Below are 19,288 nucleotides of genomic sequence, written 5' to 3'. Positions count from 1 at the left end.
AGTTTTAATCTACCAGGAAGTTTCAGGTGCTGTGTAATTGAGGGTGGTCTGGCAGTCATGGTGTTGGCATATGCGCTCTTCATGGTGCGACTGCTGTTTCGGCGCTGTGCTTCAGTTACGGCAGGTGCGGACCTTTGCAGAAAATTGCAGAAATAAAGTTTTTAATCTACTGTGGCCGCTTTCTAGTAAATCCTTGAACTGCAGAAAGCGACCAGTTCAACATCTTGCTGCGCGGAATCCGCCACCATTACCCTGGACTCCCCTCTCCTTCCCCACCACTACAACATAAACGTGTCTGCAATGAATCTGAACGACATCCGTCGCTAATTCGCCCAAGGATAAACCCTCCACCCCTCCCCATGTGTAAGAGATTGTTCACAAAAATTGTTTGCTTTTGTCCGTCGACAAACAAGAACGGTGGTGGCTTCGCGAGAATACATTCACAGTTACAGCAGAAATTTTATAGTAAACCCTGAAAAACACAACATCGTATAGCGTATGGGCTTTATCTATGGGCCCAAATGTACCAGTTGGGAAAGATTTTCTGCACTACATGTTAGGAAAAACGAATGAAATTTCACGAAGATGTCGATATCATCTCGATAAATATGCGGTGCAACAGCGAGACAACCAATGAGTTACGAGTTCTGCTGCATAATAAACCGTCTAACAGGGGAGCTGGAGACTATTTCGTCCTACGGTATTAAAGAGCCGGTTCTACTGTCCTATGTGGGTAGTTTTCGGAGGTTTTCCACAGTCATCTAGTCAAAAGGCTGGCCGTGGATTACATTTCATACAAACAATTGACAAATGTAGTTTTCAAAACATTCGTTAAATTTTAATTATGCCACACAACCTTAAAAATTTTAAGATATAAAAATGCGATAGATCCAGTAACACGACAGCTTGGTAAGCTTTCTTGATTGAGTTTTTGAAGTTTCTCTATAGGCAAATTTTTTCACAGTTTTAATTTTTTACCAACTTGATACTAGCGTATGAATATCTCTTGTCCCTTCACTTGAGTATGTAATTTCATATCATTAATCCAGAAATATTTACTTTTCGGGCATCGAAGTTATCTATCTCGGAAAAAAGAAAGAAGAAATGGTGTGTAGATTCAATACTTTTTTGTACTTGCCGTAATACATTTTTTGGGGAAGGACTCGTTCTCAGCCTTATCTAATCTGTATAAACAGCGATTTTAGAGTCTTGCCCGCTCTTCGATAAATTTTTGCTAACGCCCTGTCCAGCATCCGGCAGCCCAGACCCTTGTCAACCATGTTCTACTGGTTGTTGCTGCCACTGTTACACTCAGCACTTCGACGAACGGGACCAACTTTGTTATGCGTACTCGCTGACTAGACACCAAGCACACTGAAATGGTGTTCGTGTTGAGCCGCTGTTAATAAATTCTACTCCCAGTGAGTGCTACGTCCTTTGATACTCCTCTGTTTTTCGTACAGAGCACCGAAATTGCCACTACATTGAGTTTGATAAGAAGATTTTCCTATATTATCTTTTTCCTTCAAGCACAGGTACTTTACCAACATAAGAAATGCATCGTGAATGTGTGTGTGTGTGTGTGTGTGTGTGTGTGTGTGTGTGTGTGTCGCTTTTAAGACAACTACTCACAATCTGTCGCGGTGCTGCCAGCTTACTCCATCGAAGAAACTCCCACTTACCTGAAAATTAGAAATAGTTCTAGAGTCTCTGTTCAAATATCACAAAGTCATACAAAATACATAGTGTACAATAGAACACCGAAGAAAACAGTTCGAATGGCTCTAAGCACTATGGGACTTAACATCTGAGATCATCAGTCCCCTAGAACTTAGAACTACTTAAACCTAACTAACCTAAGGACATCACACACATCCATGCCCGAGGCAGGATTCGAACCTGCGACCGTAGCAGCAGCGCGGTTCCAGATTGAAGCACCTAGAACAGCTCGGCCACAGCGCCCGGCAAGAAAACAGTTTTACGCTTCTTCTCAAAAGCTCTCGGGAATAAGAAACACAAAACTCTGAATGATGAAAGTATTAAGTCACAGGGTCTAGTGCGCTGGTTAGTAAAGATAGACTTAACAGCTACCACGTTACATCTGGGCGACTTGTTGCGCTGGCGAACTCTTGAGAGCAAGGTATGGACGTTTCGGAACTGTGTACTAAACATCAGAAAGGGAGCGAGTAAGGGTATAAGATTGCGCGTCGCATACTGCACAAACCAAGGCGCCGCTGTTGCATTATAGCTAACGGGCTTCCTCCGTTCGCGCTGTAGTTTCGCGGTTGTGACGCTTTTGAAAACGGTGGCGCTGCGGTCGCTTCATCCTCGTTGGCTCTTTCTCTCTTGCTGACGCGTGCAGCAGTGTAAGACTAGGCGTCACTTGTTAGTGCGGGAGATGAGTACACGATCCTGCAGCTAAGAAGTAGCAAAGTTGAATTGACCGATTGGCGGGATCAGGTGGTTTTTAATGAAGCCGTGTTTTGTGAGACTGCAGCCTGTAGGACGAAAACTGATTCAGAGAACACAAAGGCAAATGTGTTCCATTACAGAAGAATTAATATCTGGAATAAATCTTACTCTATACTCCACGCTTCAGACGAAAAACACATGCAAATTTCGTGCAATCCAAACAAAATGTTTGTATTCTTACTTATTCCACCTCCACTATGAGTAAACATGCGTTCTGCGACAAACGAAAACTGGGCACAGAGCAACGTCCTTGTATACCACTGCGACAGAAAATCACGCTATTCCAGCATTGATTTGGTCACGATAACTTGCGTTTGTGGGCTAAGAGCGAGATGTGTGCCTTATAACTCATTTCTGCAATTTATTCTAATAATTAATCACGGAGGAGATATTACACCTCATCTTAATGTCTTGTTTTGTCGTTACACATTTTGTAAGCTCTCGACAGCGTGTATATGTGAACGTAACATATGTATACTCTGAAAAGATATTTAATATTAAAATAAATTTATAGCAGTCATCGTACTGTAAATATATGTATAAACAGAACAGCATTTACTGCTATCCTATCAGTAATATGTTGGTATATAATAATCGTCACGTTCAATGGTTGCATCTGACATTTAAGTAGGTCGGACCTCTCGTGACATTTCAACTTGCATTTGAGAATAGTTATGAAGCCGAAATCACGACTGCGTGACATAAATGAATAGTAATTTACAGTTTAATTGCGGAAGTTGATTTCAAAACGACTTCGTATGTAGAAGAATGCCCAGAGTCCGCGGTTGTACTTGCTAACTGCTTTCTGAGTAGAGTCCGCTTGCGCCCCACCAGACTGCTGACGAGAGGGATGCGGCGGAGATTCAAGGAGTCGACTCAACAGTACACGTAGTCGGCCAATTCGGAGATGACATCACAGTGGACTCGCTGGTACACGCAGCTCATTTCTAATCCCTTCTGTGTACTGTACCGGGATTTAAACTCGGAACCTTGTCTTTAGCAGGCAATGCTCTTGCCCACGGCGCTATCCAGACAACTCACGACCCCGCCAGTGCCTCTTCTCCCACCTGCAGTACTAGTGGTTCCGCAAGTTATGCAGAAGAACTTCTGAGAAGTTTTGAAGATAGCAGACGAGTTACTGGATGGCGTAAGTGCAGCTGAGAATCTTGTCTGCGTGTCTGAAGTGGAAAAAGAGCACTGCCCGCGAAAGACAAGGTTCCGAGATCGAACCACCATGCGGAAAACAGTTTTAGTCCGCCGGAAAGTTTCTAAACAGCGCGCATTCCACTGCAGAGTAAACGATTCACTCCGGATAAAGGGAAATGGTTTCTGTTCTTTCCGACATGTATTCATTTCATTGTAAGTAAAATGTCTGCCGAATGACTTTGAACAGAAAGAACCTAAATACAGACAGCGTACTGAAGATTACTAAACTGTATTAATGCTTATTACTGTCTTACATCAATGACGCTCGATGGTTTTATTTTATTGACGTGAGAAGTAGTAACAACACATGGTCTGATGAAGTAATTTTACATTGCATCATCTTAATTTCGACTGAAACTGGTAGCGAATGAAGGCTTACTTTTTCAGCAGCTGCTCGTGGTTCATAAATAACTTAAGCATTTGAACTCCTTTCGGAAGGCGTTCGTCAAAGGAACTTGCTCCAGGATATTTAATTCTCTTTACAGTTTCTTAGGATTGGTTTCGGGATATTAAACATTTTTCCCCGACTTAATACCTAGAAATGATATACTGCCCTGATTCATTCACAACCTGTAAGACTGATCGATTACATCCGGTGTTGATAACGAAGTGTAACACTGTTTTTAATCGGCGGTTTATGTAGATACAGTATGCAACAAGTTGCTTTTTGAATTTGAAACGTATTTATTGTACCATTAACCAGATTCCGCGCTACTTCAGGCACTTCATCAGATGGAGATTTTACAGTAACATTTTCTGGACCACCGGCAACTAGGCGCTATGTTCATGGTTCTGCAGGAAATCTTTGTCTTATGTTCACATAGCACTGCTTCGTGGTATCCACTTCATCACAAATGCATTCTGACATTTTACCAGCTATATATATATATCTCCGTCCATCACCTACGCTACGACATAGAAACACTCTTCGGTTTATACGCCATTTCGTTACCATAAGTAAAATTCCAAAATTCCGTTATTTTCCTCGGCACCATGATTCTAGCATGTAGCTGCACCTCACCCACAATATGTTCGTGTAACACCATTTGATGATGAGCCAGCAACTGCTAGAGACTGGTTAAAGTTATAATTCACTAGGTTAACAAAAGTCATTGGATAGCCATATGTACATAAACAGATGGCGGCATTATCGCGTACCCAAGGAGTAAAATGTCAGCGCAGTGGCGGAGCTCTCATTTGTGCACGGGTGATTCGTGAGAAAAAGATTCCGACGCGATTATGAACGCACGACAGGAATTAGCAGTATGGTAGTTGGAGCCAGGCGCATGGGACATCCATTTCGGAAATATGTTAGGAAATTGAATATTCGGAGATCCATAGTGTCAAGAGTGTGCCGAGAGTACCACGTATAAGGCACTACCTCTCACCGTGAACAACGCAGTGGCCAACGGCCTTTACTTACCGACCGAGAACAGTGGCGTTTGCGTAGAGTTGTCGGTGCTAACAGACAAGCAACACTGCGTGAAGCACCTGCAGAAATCAATGTGGGACGTAGTACGAACGTATCCATTAGGACATGTGCAGCGAAATCTGGCGATATGAGCTATGGGAGCAGAAGACTGACGCGAGTGCCTTTGCTAACAGCACGATATCGCCTGTAGCGCCTCTTTTTGGTTCGTGACCCTGTCGGTTAGATCCTAGACAACTGGAAAACCGTGGTCTGGTCAGATGAGTCCCGATTTCAGCTGGTAAAAGTTGATGGTACGGTTCGAGTGTGGCGAGGACTCCACGAAGTCACTGACCCTGCTTGTCAACAAGGAGCTGCGCAAGCCGGTGGTAGTTCGATAATGGTGTGGGCTGGGAATGGACTGGGTCCTCCGGGGCAACTGAACCGATAATTGACGGGCTACTTCCGTATGATTTGTAGCCATTATGGACTTCAAGTTACCAAAAGGCGACGGAATTTGTATGGATGATAATGCGCTGTCACTGGGTCACAACTGTTCGCGAATGGTTTGACGAACATTCTGGGCAATTCGAGCAAATGTTTTGGGCACACAGATCGCCAGACATGAATCCCATCGAACATTTATGGGACATAATGTAGAGGACAGTTTGTGCACAAAATCCCGCACCGACGATACTTTCGCCACAGAAGTAGCATGGCTGAATATTTTTGCATGGGACTTCCAGGGACTTTTTGGGTCACGAGCTACTGCACTGCGCCGGGCAAAAAGAAGCCCAATGCGATTTTAGGAGGTATCCCACGAGCCTCTTTACGGCACCGTAAATACGAATCTAGTTCAAAAAGCGAATGGCTGCATGCTGTACCTACATAGACCGCCAATATAAATTCGGAGCGCTGCAGTCTTCGGAGCCTCGTTTATTCGTACCAGCACTTCCCATGGGTGCTGGTCAGCGTGACTCCTCTGCCAGATTACCGCCGTACTTGCTTCAGTGTTTGTGGGTAGCTGTGAGTACTCCGCTGGCCGTCGCCGCCGGACCTCGTCCGCTCAGCAGGGGCACGCTCTGGCCCGCTGCTCTACCAAAATAATCCGAGGGCAGGGCGCGCAGGCCGGCGCGCTATTGATAGCCCAGCCGTGTGTCCTGTCGGTGGGCAGCGTCTCCCTCCAGAGAGCACACGTCTCGTGCGCGACCTCTCCGCGCGCTGCCGACATTATGCGGACGTTCCACCGCGCAAGTTTTATAGCTGGTGGGAGTTTTGAGCTATAGTTGCTTAACACACAGATGGAAAGATCTGGACCGGACTACCACAAAATGCTTTGCGTACTCCACTTTGCTTCGTACAATTGGAACGAAAATCAGCATTGGCCGTATTTTGTTTCAAAATGGTTCAAATGGCTCTGAGCACTATGGGACTCAACATCTTAGGTCATTAGTCCCCTAGAACTTAGAACTACTTAAACCTAACTTACCTACGGACATCACACACATCCATGCCCGAGGCAGGATTCGAACATGCGTCCGTAGCAGTCCCGCGGTTCCGGACTACAGCGCCTAGAACCGCACGGCCACACGCGGCCGGCTTTTGTTGTTTTATTGTCAGCAAAAAACGATTTTCGGTCAATTAATGACCATCCTCAGTGCTGTAATATAACATTAGTTTATGTGATTGCTCTAAGCTTGTGGTTATAGCTTGATACCAGTGCCTACCAATTTTAATTTTATATTACAGCACTGAGGATGGTCACTAAGTGACCGAAAATCGATTTTGCTGACAATAAAACAACAACGGCTAATGCTGATTTTCCTCCCAATTCCATCCAATATTTGGTCGTGGTGCACAGAACACTCCATGGAGTCGCCAATCAACTTTGCTTTGTGTCGTGCGTTGCTACTTTTTCTTATTATGAAATGCTGGTCCACGGCCGCCTTTGAGTACGACCCTCAAGACCAGAGCAGCTCAGCGATCCCCAGGATCTTTATGACAATATTCCGATTTCGCAGGAGCACACAACACACACCTAGGCTGCCACCCGCTCCTGTTCCCCCGGACGGTGGAAGTTCTCGTTTGTTTACACTCGTGGCCGCCTGCCACACTGTAGAGTCCGCACGCTACACCATGTCTTTGCTATAATATTGATGTTGTTGACTTTAGTTAGAAGGTTAATTTTAGTCAGCTCAAGGCGCCAGCCTACCCTTTGCAAACCTCTCCATCTCTGCGTCAATACTGCTACTTGCAGCCATTTAATGCCGTATTCAAGCCTTTGTCTCCCTCTAGATTCCCCCCCCCCCCCCCCCCCCCCCACACACACACACACACACACACACACACACACACAGAGAGAGAGAGAGAGAGAGAGAGAGAGAGAGAGAGAGAGAGAGAGAGATTCCATGTTAACACAATTAGCCTACATTGAGTTTCAGAACACTTCTTACGGAATGGCAAAAAATTTGACACTGCCTCACAGATTTCACAGAGAAAAGAATTGTCAGGTAAATATTTCTGTCAACTTCTTGAAGAAGCACCCTGAACTGTCTTAAATAAAACCTCACTCCACAAGTTTAATGAGTTGGTTCAGGTTCAATCGATCACAAGATCAAAGGTTTTCACCAACTGTCTTGTTGTTATCTTTTAGTCCTCGAATCCGAATAGATTACTTCGTTTCTGAACCGCAAACACTTTTAACCTATAGCGTGTTGTCTGACAAACTACCCAACACTTTCCTTAACATCTCTAACTGTTAACCCGTAGAAAAAGCTTTTCTTGTTATGTGTCGTTTGGGTTAGGAATCTGCTTTTCTCCATTGACAGCAACACAAATGTAAGTACAGGTTTTACATTTTATTTGGCGTAAGTGGCCCATACTAGCCGCCGCTCCCTGTGTTTGACGGGATCTGGATTGAAATCCATTTCCAGCGAAGTAACTTGTTAGATGCAACAAACGCTTGCTGACCTGATACTACCTACTTCTTTCGTATAGTCATATTACCTATATGTATCACCATTTAGAAATTTGTCATTCAATTCTGAAAGTGTGAACACTGCCAAAGCACCTCCGCACTTCCTCACAGTCATCCGACAGTGCATTCCTCCAGCGAACAATCTAATAGCGCCGTAGATCCTAATCGAGAAATTTTTTATCAATTTTGACAACATTATACTCCCTGATAAACAACCTTGGGGTACACCCGATCTTACATCAGTTTCTCTTCAATTCTAGCCATACTCACATACTTGAAAATACAGTCTGTACGAAAACTGCATTACGAAGCTTCTTCCGGATTGCAGTGGAAGAGTTGGGTAATGTAATGGTAAAGGTGAAAGAGTTCGGTAATGTACATATGAAGGCCGACAAAGCCTCGATCTGAGTGCTTTATGGAAATATTGAACCAAATTCCGCCTCAGTTCTATCATGTTTTAACCAACGGAAAAATGGTCATTTCGCAGCACAAAAAAAGGCGATTACGGCCCTCTTTAAAAGACTGACAGCAAAGTGGGCATGCAAACATATTAGCGCTCATAATATAGAACATTTTAAATCTTTTACCCAGTCTCTCTTTTTAGTTAAGACTTTATACTCAGTATAACCTTCTCAATGCCACTGTCATCTTCCCCACTATCTTCTTTTCCTCTCACTGTAACTGTCTCATGTCTTCCTTTCCCATTCTCACTGTCTCCGACAACTCAAAATTTCTGGGTGGTCCAACTTATATTTTGTCCCAAAACAGAGTGTTTAAAGTGTTGGGGAGAGCGGATTTTGTACCGAAATATAAAAGACAGCCGGTCTGAAAGAGTCCAGATCCCCCCCCCCCCCCCCAAGACTGTGTGGTTCGCATTTACTTCTGTCCCTTCCGCTGGTGCAGTCCTCTCCCTGTTCCACCGTCACTGTCTCCCTGCTACTCAGAGGCAGATATTCGCCTTTTTTGTCCGACAGTAGCATTTTTCAGCTGGTTTCCTTCTTTGCTCTGCTACAGCGGAGTGTGCTCCTTATATAAAATGTTTTCTATATGTCAGTAGGTTTTGACAGTTCATTTATATACCTTGACACACAAACAACAAATAAGTACATAGAATATAAGGTTAACACACAATCGTGTGCTTTATATTTTTTCTGGATACTTTGTTCACCGATCGCAATACACCGAAAATGCCGGGCTTGTGATTTGTATCATGAAAGGGTAAAAATGTTAGACATTTTCTGAATGTGCAGTCTGTCCAGTATTAAATAATTTTTTTTGCAGGCATTTTAATTTCTTTTAATGCTTGTTAAGACCCTTTCTAGACCATTTCGGTCATTCAGTAGCTGTTTGGGCACATCTGCATATGCTTGAAGTGGCCACTATACAGACAGCGCGACAAATTTTTATTGGTAAAAACATGATAAATAAAGACTGTTTGGTCACCTTAGAACCGAGCAGACCCTGAACCCTTGCCATTTGTTCACCACATGTTAAAAATATTTTTACGCGTCAGATATTACGTGGCTAAGTAACAACTTTAGAGCTTTTGATCTCGGGAGCGGATAATAATATCGAAGAAAGTTTGGAAGTTTCCGGACAATATCATGTTAAGAACACATCGTAAAAATTATTACAATTTGCCATGAATAGCTTTATGGAAGTGGCCATCGCCACAATTGGTACTTTTCGACCCAAAAATCATGGTTTCTCGGTGCTTTCTAAAGCACTGCTCATGAAAAAACTGTTTTATAAGCTGTCTAACGTACACCCTAAACTACACCTAATGCAAAAGTATATTTTCTCAATTCGCTTGGGCTGCAGGAAATGTGTGATTTTTACATTTTAAACCCGTACTGTAGCATTAGGTACAATATGTACAAATGTACATTTGTACAATATACATAGGTTACTAGGCCAAGGGCTATCCAAATCACTTGATCCTTTACCTCTTCGATCAATAAATCCTGCGATGTGACCCATGAGAAATCGCATTTTCGCGCGCGGCTTTTTGGCTGGCTGGCAGCTGTCGTGCACGGACCGACGGAAGGTTTTCGGCGAATATCGGACGCTGCAACTGCAGCACAAAATTAGGTTGCAGGGGTTATGTCAAACGAACAGACGATATTGCCTCAAAATATACCCGTTATTTGATTAAGTAATTTTTACTTCACAAACTTCGAAATTTTTGCTCGTTTACTGAATCAACTTTAGACTATCTAAATTATTTTCGCCTATAGTGGCTGCGTTTGTGAATCTTGACTGTGTGGGATAATTATTTATTTGTAATTTCTGCTACCAGTCACTTTTGTTTTATGTTTAATCTAACAAACCGTTTCGAACATGTTCTGTTCATCATCAGGCGTTTATACATACATGCATCCTATGCAAGCTGTGATGTCATACATAACCAACAACAAGGAAAAACGGCAGAAGACATCACTGACATCGATTTCTGACCCTCCCTTGTCCCCCTCCCCTCCAAATGCCACACCAGCCACTACAGTAACGAACAATGAAAAAAATGTTCTAGGTTAATTTAGTATAAGACTATTTTTAAGTATCATTTCTCTGTATGTATATATGTATGTCTACACGCCTGATGATTAACAGAACATGATCGAAGCTCGTTGTACTATGTTAGATTAAACATAAAACAAATGGAAGGGACTAGTAGCAGAAGTTACAAATAAATAATTAGACTATAATGTTCTCTGATTTCAGTTACCCTCCAGGTATTCGGATCTATGCGTCTATTAACTTTTATTCAATCGGTGGAATACTTTAATGTGTTCTGTTTCCAAAGACGCTGTTATGTAACGTGTATTTCTTCCACACGCTTTACTATATTTCTATTAGTGTTCGATACAGATCGTGTCCATGTTGACGTGTGGTTCCACGAATGGACTGATCGATTAATTTGCATGCCCCATCTCCTACGACATGTTGCATAGAGATACTACGTGTGCGCTTCATAATTACTTCCGTCTGAACAGCAGCAGGAAAAAATGAAATATTTTACAGCGCACAACGGACAATGTTTTCTTTCGAAATAAACTTTTTTTTTGCCGAGCACAATTCTATACTTCGGAACATTTAAAGCATGCTGCCAAAACTTGCACAACTTTGATGTCTTTCAAGACCCGACTGAATATTTCTGCATCTTTTTACGGACAATACTTAATTACTGCTAATGGCACCGCCTGTGAAAAACCTTAATGTTGCTGCTGTTTGCCAAGTCATTAATGTATCTGATGGACATGAAGGTTCCAACACACTTCCGTCCTCAGTCTATTTGGATGCTTGTAATTCTTCCTGAGTACTCGTGTGAAAGCAATATTTTTTGTAATGTTAAAAAAATATATAGGCTCAACCACTTGTTTACAGAGTAAAACACTAAGATTGGCGCGTTTCGGAAGTCAAGCTTCCATCATCAGAATAATAAAAAAGTAAAAGAACCTGTTAGATCAGGATCTCGTTGTTTTACATACAGGACAAAGGCAAAGAGCTGGATCTACTAGAACAGCTGGTAATTACAATACATAGCGTGGATAATCAGAACACACTGAATGAACAGCTAACTGGTGATACAAATAACTTTTTCAAACATTTCACTGGTTTCTTTTAGTAACTACGTTTTTAGCAATTTGCAAGATACTATCATTTCATGAGGTCCTTGGAACATGTGTACGTTATGTTTGTATAGTTATCTCTATGACTCCCTTGTTTACTTGCGCGGGAGCTCACTCTCGTTTCAGTGTCTTTTTTGGCTACGTGGGGGTGTGGTATCAACGAAGACGCACAGGCCGTTTACGACGAAAGAGGAGAGAGGAGAGAGGAGAGAGCCATGTGGTTAGATGTTGAACACCATAGGCGACAGACATTTTCGAGTTTTTTATATTCTGACTATTATGTGGAGATGCACTTTGGAAGACACGGCTGCAACAAGGGAAGTAGCCACGATGTTTTAATTTTATTATCAATTTTATTGTGTCTGATGCCTGTTCGATTTTAGCGAGTTTTAACAGATTCTTTTACTTTTTATTATTCTGATGATGGAAGCTTGACTTCCGAAACGCGTCAGTCTTGTGTTTTACACTATAAACAAGTGGTTGAGCCGATATATTTTTTAACATTGACATTCACCACCACGACCTCTCAACCAGTATGGATAAAATAAAAATATTTTTGGTTTCTGAAACCGAAGTTTCAGTGCGTATGCGGATCGTTTCGCTACGTTATTTTACAGATAAGATTTTTTTTGTATAATCGGTCGTACAACCGAGTGCTTACGGGACAGGGCGCCCCAAGTTTTGCCCAGAGCGCGCAGTGGACTGCTTTCACTGCGGCCGCCGTGGTGGGCTGAAAGTCAATCCCTGCGGCAGAGCGCAGGTACAGCAGACACGCTCTGGTTACCGCCGCAGCTGCGGCCCGCCTCAAATGTCAACCTGGGACGGCCCCTGCCGTCAAAGGGCAATACACGAGAGAGAGAGAGAGAGAGAGAGAGAGAGAGAGAGAGAGAGAGAGAGAGAAACAGCACGGCGAGATAATACACTGCAACCTCTATTCAAACATATTGAAATATTAACTGTAATATCAAAGGAATGCTTCAGTACAGCACATCAATTAAATGGCTAATAAAATGAGACACGAAGCCGAACCAAACTACTTTGAACTAAATACAAAAATGTGCACGTTAACGATGGTAATACAGTACATACATGTGCAGAAAGGGATACAAGCGATGTGCCACCGTCGACAGGGGACAAGAAACAGATGGAGAGGAGGAGGACGACGTCAACGAGCAACAGAAGAGGAGGGAAGTAAGGCGAGGATAACAAGAGAGGAAGATGGGAAGTATGAGGGGAATGGGTGTGGAAGGAACATGGAGAAAGGTGTCAAGTGGAAGGATAGATCTAAGGTGAAAGAGAAAAAACTGAATAGATCTTTTAGTATTAGGTCAAGTTATACTGAAACAATAGGTCGTAACGGTCCACGAAGCTGTGTGCTGGTAGCGTGAAGAGAATCACTGAACTGTTGCCTTAAGCAGAATGTTGGTGTTATAGGACGGTGTTTAATCGCCTGACTGGCAAATATAAGCAGCTGAACTCTTAATTGGGCTAATTCTACATTTCTGTAATTCGATGAATTTTAAGAGCAAAAACATCAAAAAATTGTTCAAATGGCTCTGAGCACTATGGGACTCAACTGCTGTTGTCATTAGTCCCCTAGAACTTAGAACTCCTTAAACCTAACTAACCTAAGGACATCACACACATCCAGGCCGAGGCAGGATTCGAACCTGCGACCGTAGCAGTCCCACGGTTCCGGACTGCGCCCCTAGAACCGCGAGACCACCAAGGCCGGCAGCAAAAACATCCACGAGTTAATATTACGAACTTTGAGAACGCTGCAGGTGAAAAATACCTCTGCAACTCGTCTTTTAACTGAAATAAATGGTTGTAGCTCTATCGTAAATTGCATTGAGAGTTAACTATTTGTTTCTTGATGGTGACTGAGTTCGGACACCTGTCTCCATTTTCAAGCCATCCGTGCTGTAAGTGTGACACTCAGGCGACGCCGGCCGCGGTGGTCTCGCGGTTCTAGGCGCGCAGCCCGGAACCGTGCAACTGCTACGGCCGCAGGTTCGAATCCTGCCTCGGGCATGGATGTGTGTGATGTCCTTAGGTTTAAGTAGTTCTAAGTTCTATGGGACTGATGACCACAGCAGTTGAGTCCCATAGTGCTCAGAGCCATTTGAACCATTTGAACACGCAGGCGACAGCCCATGACAGACTGCCTCTGCAGCAATCAAAGGGGTATATGCCCTACGTAAGGACCCCTTTGATGGCCACCAATTCGTCAGCAGTGAAGACACTGCGTCCATTCAGCGAGGAGCATATCTCACTGCACCTAGCTTGTGTATATGCAAAACCGGTTCGTCCATCGACCGTTGACCGTTGAGCTCTCAGCGTATACCATTTCTGAAACTGAAAATGCATCGAGGACAGACAGGAACAGGTGGCGAAATACTCTGGGGTCATCTGAATATATCGATCCAAAAGGTAAAGGGAGATAGGTACACGCCATGGGGACGTACGCGACTGCTCCATGACAAGAGGCGACGGTGGGGGAAGTTGGAAATAAGAGCAAACACACTGCAGTCGAACTGCAATTGTGACCCTAGTTCTTGGTCTCTGTTGTATAAGGCGCTGCAAACGAGTATACCACAACTGAGCAGCAGTTATTGGCGCTTAATCCGTAGTGAAGGGACCCCAGCTTCCACACGAGTAGGTTATTCCCAGGGCTAGTCCGAAAGGCTCCTGTTGCAAATCAAGCCCTATAGTGGCGTATAGAGTCCAGTGCCCGGTATGCTGAGGGAGATGCCGAAGATGATCGAGACTCCCATAATCAAGACGGGATAGGGTTTTGTAAAGTTGCAGGAGCGTATTTCAGTCTGCACCTCAGCTGCACAGCTAATTTTATTAAGATGTAGTCAGCACCTTTTCTTAAGTTGGCGAAGATGGGCAAGTCACGTCAAACCAGAGACAAAAAGCGGTAAATCTCCATTAAATTCAGTACCTGGTCGTGGAGGTAAAGTTCTGGTTGTGGATCAACATCTGCATCTATGTGATTACTCTGCTATTCTCAATTAAGTGCCTGTCAGAGGGTTCAATGAACCATCTACAAGCTGTCTCTCTACCATTCCATTCCCAAACGACGTGCGGGGAAAAACGAGCACTGTGCGAGCCCTAATTTATCTTATTTTATCGTGATTATCATTTCTCCTTATGTAGATTGGTGCCAACAGAATGTTTTGGCAATCGGAGGAGTAAATTGGTGTTTGAAAGTTCACGAGGAGGTCCCGTCGCAGCGAAAAACGATGGCGACAGAATTGCACGAAGAGAGTCTTGGCGGCAGAAAACAAAGGCATCGGCGAGGTACCATGACAGCACCTTTTGAATGGTGCCCTGCAGTCGGCTTTCAGCAACCCCCACATTAGAAGAGCAACAGTGAAAGTAAAAATTGTCAGTGGAACCCCATTCTCTTTTATTGTGTGTGTGTGTGTGTGTGTGTGTGTGTGTGTGTGTGTGTGTGTGTGTGGTGGATGTGTTGGATTACTGAGGAAAGCACCAACTCTAACCCGGAAAGTACTGTGTGACAGGAAGTTCTGGACAAAAATCGGAAGCGGGCCCCAACTCATGTAGGGTTGCAACGATGTGGCGTCGCGACGTGATGTCACAAGCCTTTTGTAGGTCAAAGAACACAGCAATAAGGAATTGATGTCGATCATAAGTTATACCTGAAGGTCTTCCCGAATGCGGAAGTTACTAATATCAAAACTAATGTCCTCCTTAAAACGAGAAAACCATTTTCTTGCAGTACTCTGTGCAATGGCACTATCGCCATACACGGCGCGAATGTTTCTGGCTGCTTCCGCTGCCACCACCGCTCCACTGAACTCAAACACAAGAGTACGTCGAAAGTGTTCAGATTTCTTCACTTGCCCCTATTTTCTAGCGTCCACAACTCCACTCACCAATTTCAAAATGGCAATAAAACTAAACTCCGTACAAACTGGCCAGGATGACCCAATGCTACTGACCGGCCGCCGTGTCATCCTCAGCCTACAGGCGTCACTGGATGCAGATATGGAGGGGCATGTGGTGAACACACCGCTCTCCCGGCAGTATGTCAGTTTAAGAGACCTGAGCCGCTACTTCTCAATCAAGTAGCTCCTCAGTTTGCCTCAGGGCTCGGCAGACCGGAAGATTGCCCATTCAAGTGCTAGTCCAGCCCGGTGATCTGACGGGAATCGGTAATACCACTGCGCCAAGGTCGTTGGCTCCAAATGACAATATATAGACTCAAGTAGCAACAGTGAACAACAAATGAAAAATAACAATCGATAAATAAACCCACAGCAACGAGAATACGAACATACGAAAGGCAAATCCTACGAACTGACACGCCACTCCAATACATAACTGAACCGCAAGTGATATTATCAACTGTGGTAGAGAAAACGACCTTTAGCTGTTTTGGGATCTGATCGTGACACCAGAAATCGGTGCATCAGCGAAGTCATGATTTCGCATAAGCCCACTGGAGGAAGTACTAGTCACCCTCTTAAAAGGCACAGTGGACGCCTTGGGGCTCTGTAGATGGTGTGGACCTATGCTTGGTAGTCACATGACCCTTCCACTGTTGACACGTGAGTGAAGTGTTTATCAGTCGATTGTATGGAACAAGAACACTAAGATGGGTTACAATGAAGAGACTTGACGGAATGGCACGAATGAACTGTCTTGTTAGGGCATGCTCACCGTGAATGAGATTGCCTGATCTGTCAGTGTATCAACGCCGTCCGCTCAACGTGTCCAGAAGGAACGGTGCGCAAGTTACAGCCATAGAACACGGCATACTGTCAGTTGTAAAAAGATGCTGACGGACCGGAGACGAGTGTCACGCCTTCTGAATAATAATCAGTTTCGTAAGAGTTGCTGCTGTACGCGTGCAGTGCGGTCCGAGAACAAGCGACTTCGTCTCTTTTCAAATGATGCAAAACGTAAGAGCGCAGACAGCCCAGTAAAACGTTCAACCCACAGTGGGTGGAAGATTCCGGTCGGAGGTGGTTCTGTGATGTTATCCAGGCGTTTTTGTGCCATGATTTCAAGCACACTCATCCCGATTACTGAACAACAATGTCTACGATTATTCCAATATTTTCGATGACTAAGCGTTGCCACTCCTCCGACATCTTCATGGTGATTAGATAACGAGTACTCGCTTCTTCCAAGATAACTGCCGTTCCTTGGGTTAGACGAAAACTCACGTGATCTACGCGCCCCGACTGTCCCCATAGATCGGCTGATCTTCACCTCAAATGAAATGTGTGGGACTATCTGGAACAGCGGGTGAAGCATAGCAGTCAACATCCCCATAATTAGGTATCTATGCGTGATCTTTATGAATGGCTGTAGCTGGGTATGGCATGGCATAGCTGGAGAAGCTTATGAACTTTTTCCTCTCCGAATTGAGGTCATTATCAAAGCACAAGAGACGGTGTTGCAGGCCACGAGCCTGACACAGCCAAGCTAATTTTTTATCCGCGGTGTTTACGAATAGCGGCAGTGCCGTGTTACAGACTCAGGTGTTGCCTGCTGCACATGTCCACGCTGCAACATCATCGCTGCAGACTCAAGAGCCACGTCAGCGGTGACACAGCCGCGACGGCCTCGCCCAGTGACTCACCACTGAGCGCTTTAAATCTCGCGTGGAGACTTTTAGAGGTACGTAGTATTTAATTCTGATACCCAATACTGCGTAACTCCAATGCAGAAGGGGTGTGCGTTCATAATTTAAAAAAAAAAAAAAAAAAAAAAACACGAACTCCGTCGATCCGGATGGTGTTCCATTTCCTTTACAATGATCATTTGATTTTCATTATTTCAATTAATTACTGACCGAATTTAAAACTTTAGAATGCTGTCATAATCTAAGAATGCTGTGATAATCTACTAATCAAGAGGTATAATCTTACGCTGAAGGTTTAATGGCGGAAGAAACCATAGGTGTGTCTTGTGGCAGCTTAACTCATTGCGTGGAAATTAACCCAGATGATACATACTATTTGAGAATGAGAGAAAATAGCGTCTTCCAACAAACTTTAGACATAATTTGCAATCTTTTTCGGCGCTTTTTCTGGCTCGTACCTCCCACAAAATCCTGAAAGGGAAAAGTTTCCTAAGGACTTCAGTTTCGGTGTTCAAGCAATGGAACTCCAGCACTACTAACCATCTGCAACACGTTTTGCAGACAGCCTTCACATACCACTGAATACATCTATAGAATTCTATACTTGTATGACACAAAGTTCGAGATATGGCGTCATAAACATTGAGTTGCGCGAAACGGAGTGGAAATGTTTGATTCTTTAAATAACCGGCGGTGGCGAGGTTACTAGTGTCAATCTATCCTTACTTGGATAAGGGTCTTCTACAGACATTTTTCCTCGCCTACTCTTGAGTGCGTTCTCGTATTACAAGTCACCTGCTCAATTATAAACACCCACCACGCTTCAAATGCTTCTCGTTCCTTTCGTTTTGGATTTTCCATTGTCCACGTTTAACTTGCATTTAATGCTGAACTCCGAACATACTCTTTCAGGAACCTGATTCTCATTCTCAGTTCCTTACCAAGATATGATACCAGCAGGAATTTTTTTATTGAAGAGAGCTTTCTAGGCCTGTCTCAGTCTACAAGGGCGATCAAAAAGATTCCGTTTTAGGGCACTGCTGCAGCCTATATACAACTTAGCGCGACTCCAATGCGGCTATTAAAGCACCGACGTGAAGGCAAGGGATTAGGGGGCCATTGGTGTCTTTCCGTCGTGCATACGCTAAATGCAGTACATGTGAATTATAGCTATGTTATTACCAAATGCGTACAAACAAGACCAATGTTCCTTGAGAACACCGTTGCAGCGACAAAGCTTAATTCATCATTGGGAATCGGAATCTAAAGCGGCGACAATGCAGTGGTGTCATCCACCGTCCCCTCATCTCAAAGACGTTCGAGAGTCAGCCCTCTGCCGGACATGCGATACTCACCCTGTTATTTGATTACCGGCGCCCATTGCTTATTGATTTCAGAACCCCAGATGTCTCCATCACTGAGGAACGCGACTGCGGAACACGTGAGAAATTACGGCGTGCAGTTAAGGGGAAACGTCCAGAGAAACTGCGACAATGTCTGCTGCTACTTAATGATGATGCACGTTCCCATATGGCAAATGTCATAATCCAGAAATAAGGTCAACTCGAGTGGGAGACATTTCAGCGCACGCCCTAAAGGGCCCGATCTCTCACCATGCGCTTATCACGCCTTCAGTCTCTCACTCTTTTTAAAAAAACTCTACTATTCCTGTCGGGCGATGATGTGCAGCAGACTGTTACGAACTACTACTCGCAGCACGACACGGGTATCTTCAACCTGGAGCATCGGTGCGGCAACTGTCTGGATCAGGGATTTCCAACATAATTTTCTCGAGGACCCCCTCATTGAGCACGATTGGTACCTTGTCATATCACAGTATGAAGTACCTAAAGAAGCCAAATTAAGAGTCTTTTTATACGATTTCTATTTTTGGTACTTAGAAAAAAACATTGACAATCATTATTGAAGAAATATTGAGCTTAAACTTTAATTTATCGTTATTGTTAAAT

At 43.9% G+C, this 19,288-nt stretch overlaps 1 protein-coding gene across 10 annotated transcripts in view; it reads right to left on the bottom strand.

Annotated features, from left to right (window-relative positions):
* The window catches only part of LOC126291677 (spectrin beta chain), a 462,415-nt gene that overhangs the window by 351,527 nt on the left and 91,600 nt on the right, over positions 1-19,288 (bottom strand). The window lies entirely within an intron of this gene.

Source organism: Schistocerca gregaria, chromosome 9 (assembly GCF_023897955.1).
Source record: "Schistocerca gregaria isolate iqSchGreg1 chromosome 9, iqSchGreg1.2, whole genome shotgun sequence".
NCBI lineage: Eukaryota > Metazoa > Arthropoda > Insecta > Orthoptera > Acrididae > Schistocerca > Schistocerca gregaria.
The sequence above is the reverse complement of the archived record's forward strand: the minus strand, read 5'-3'. Positions and strand labels throughout refer to the sequence as shown.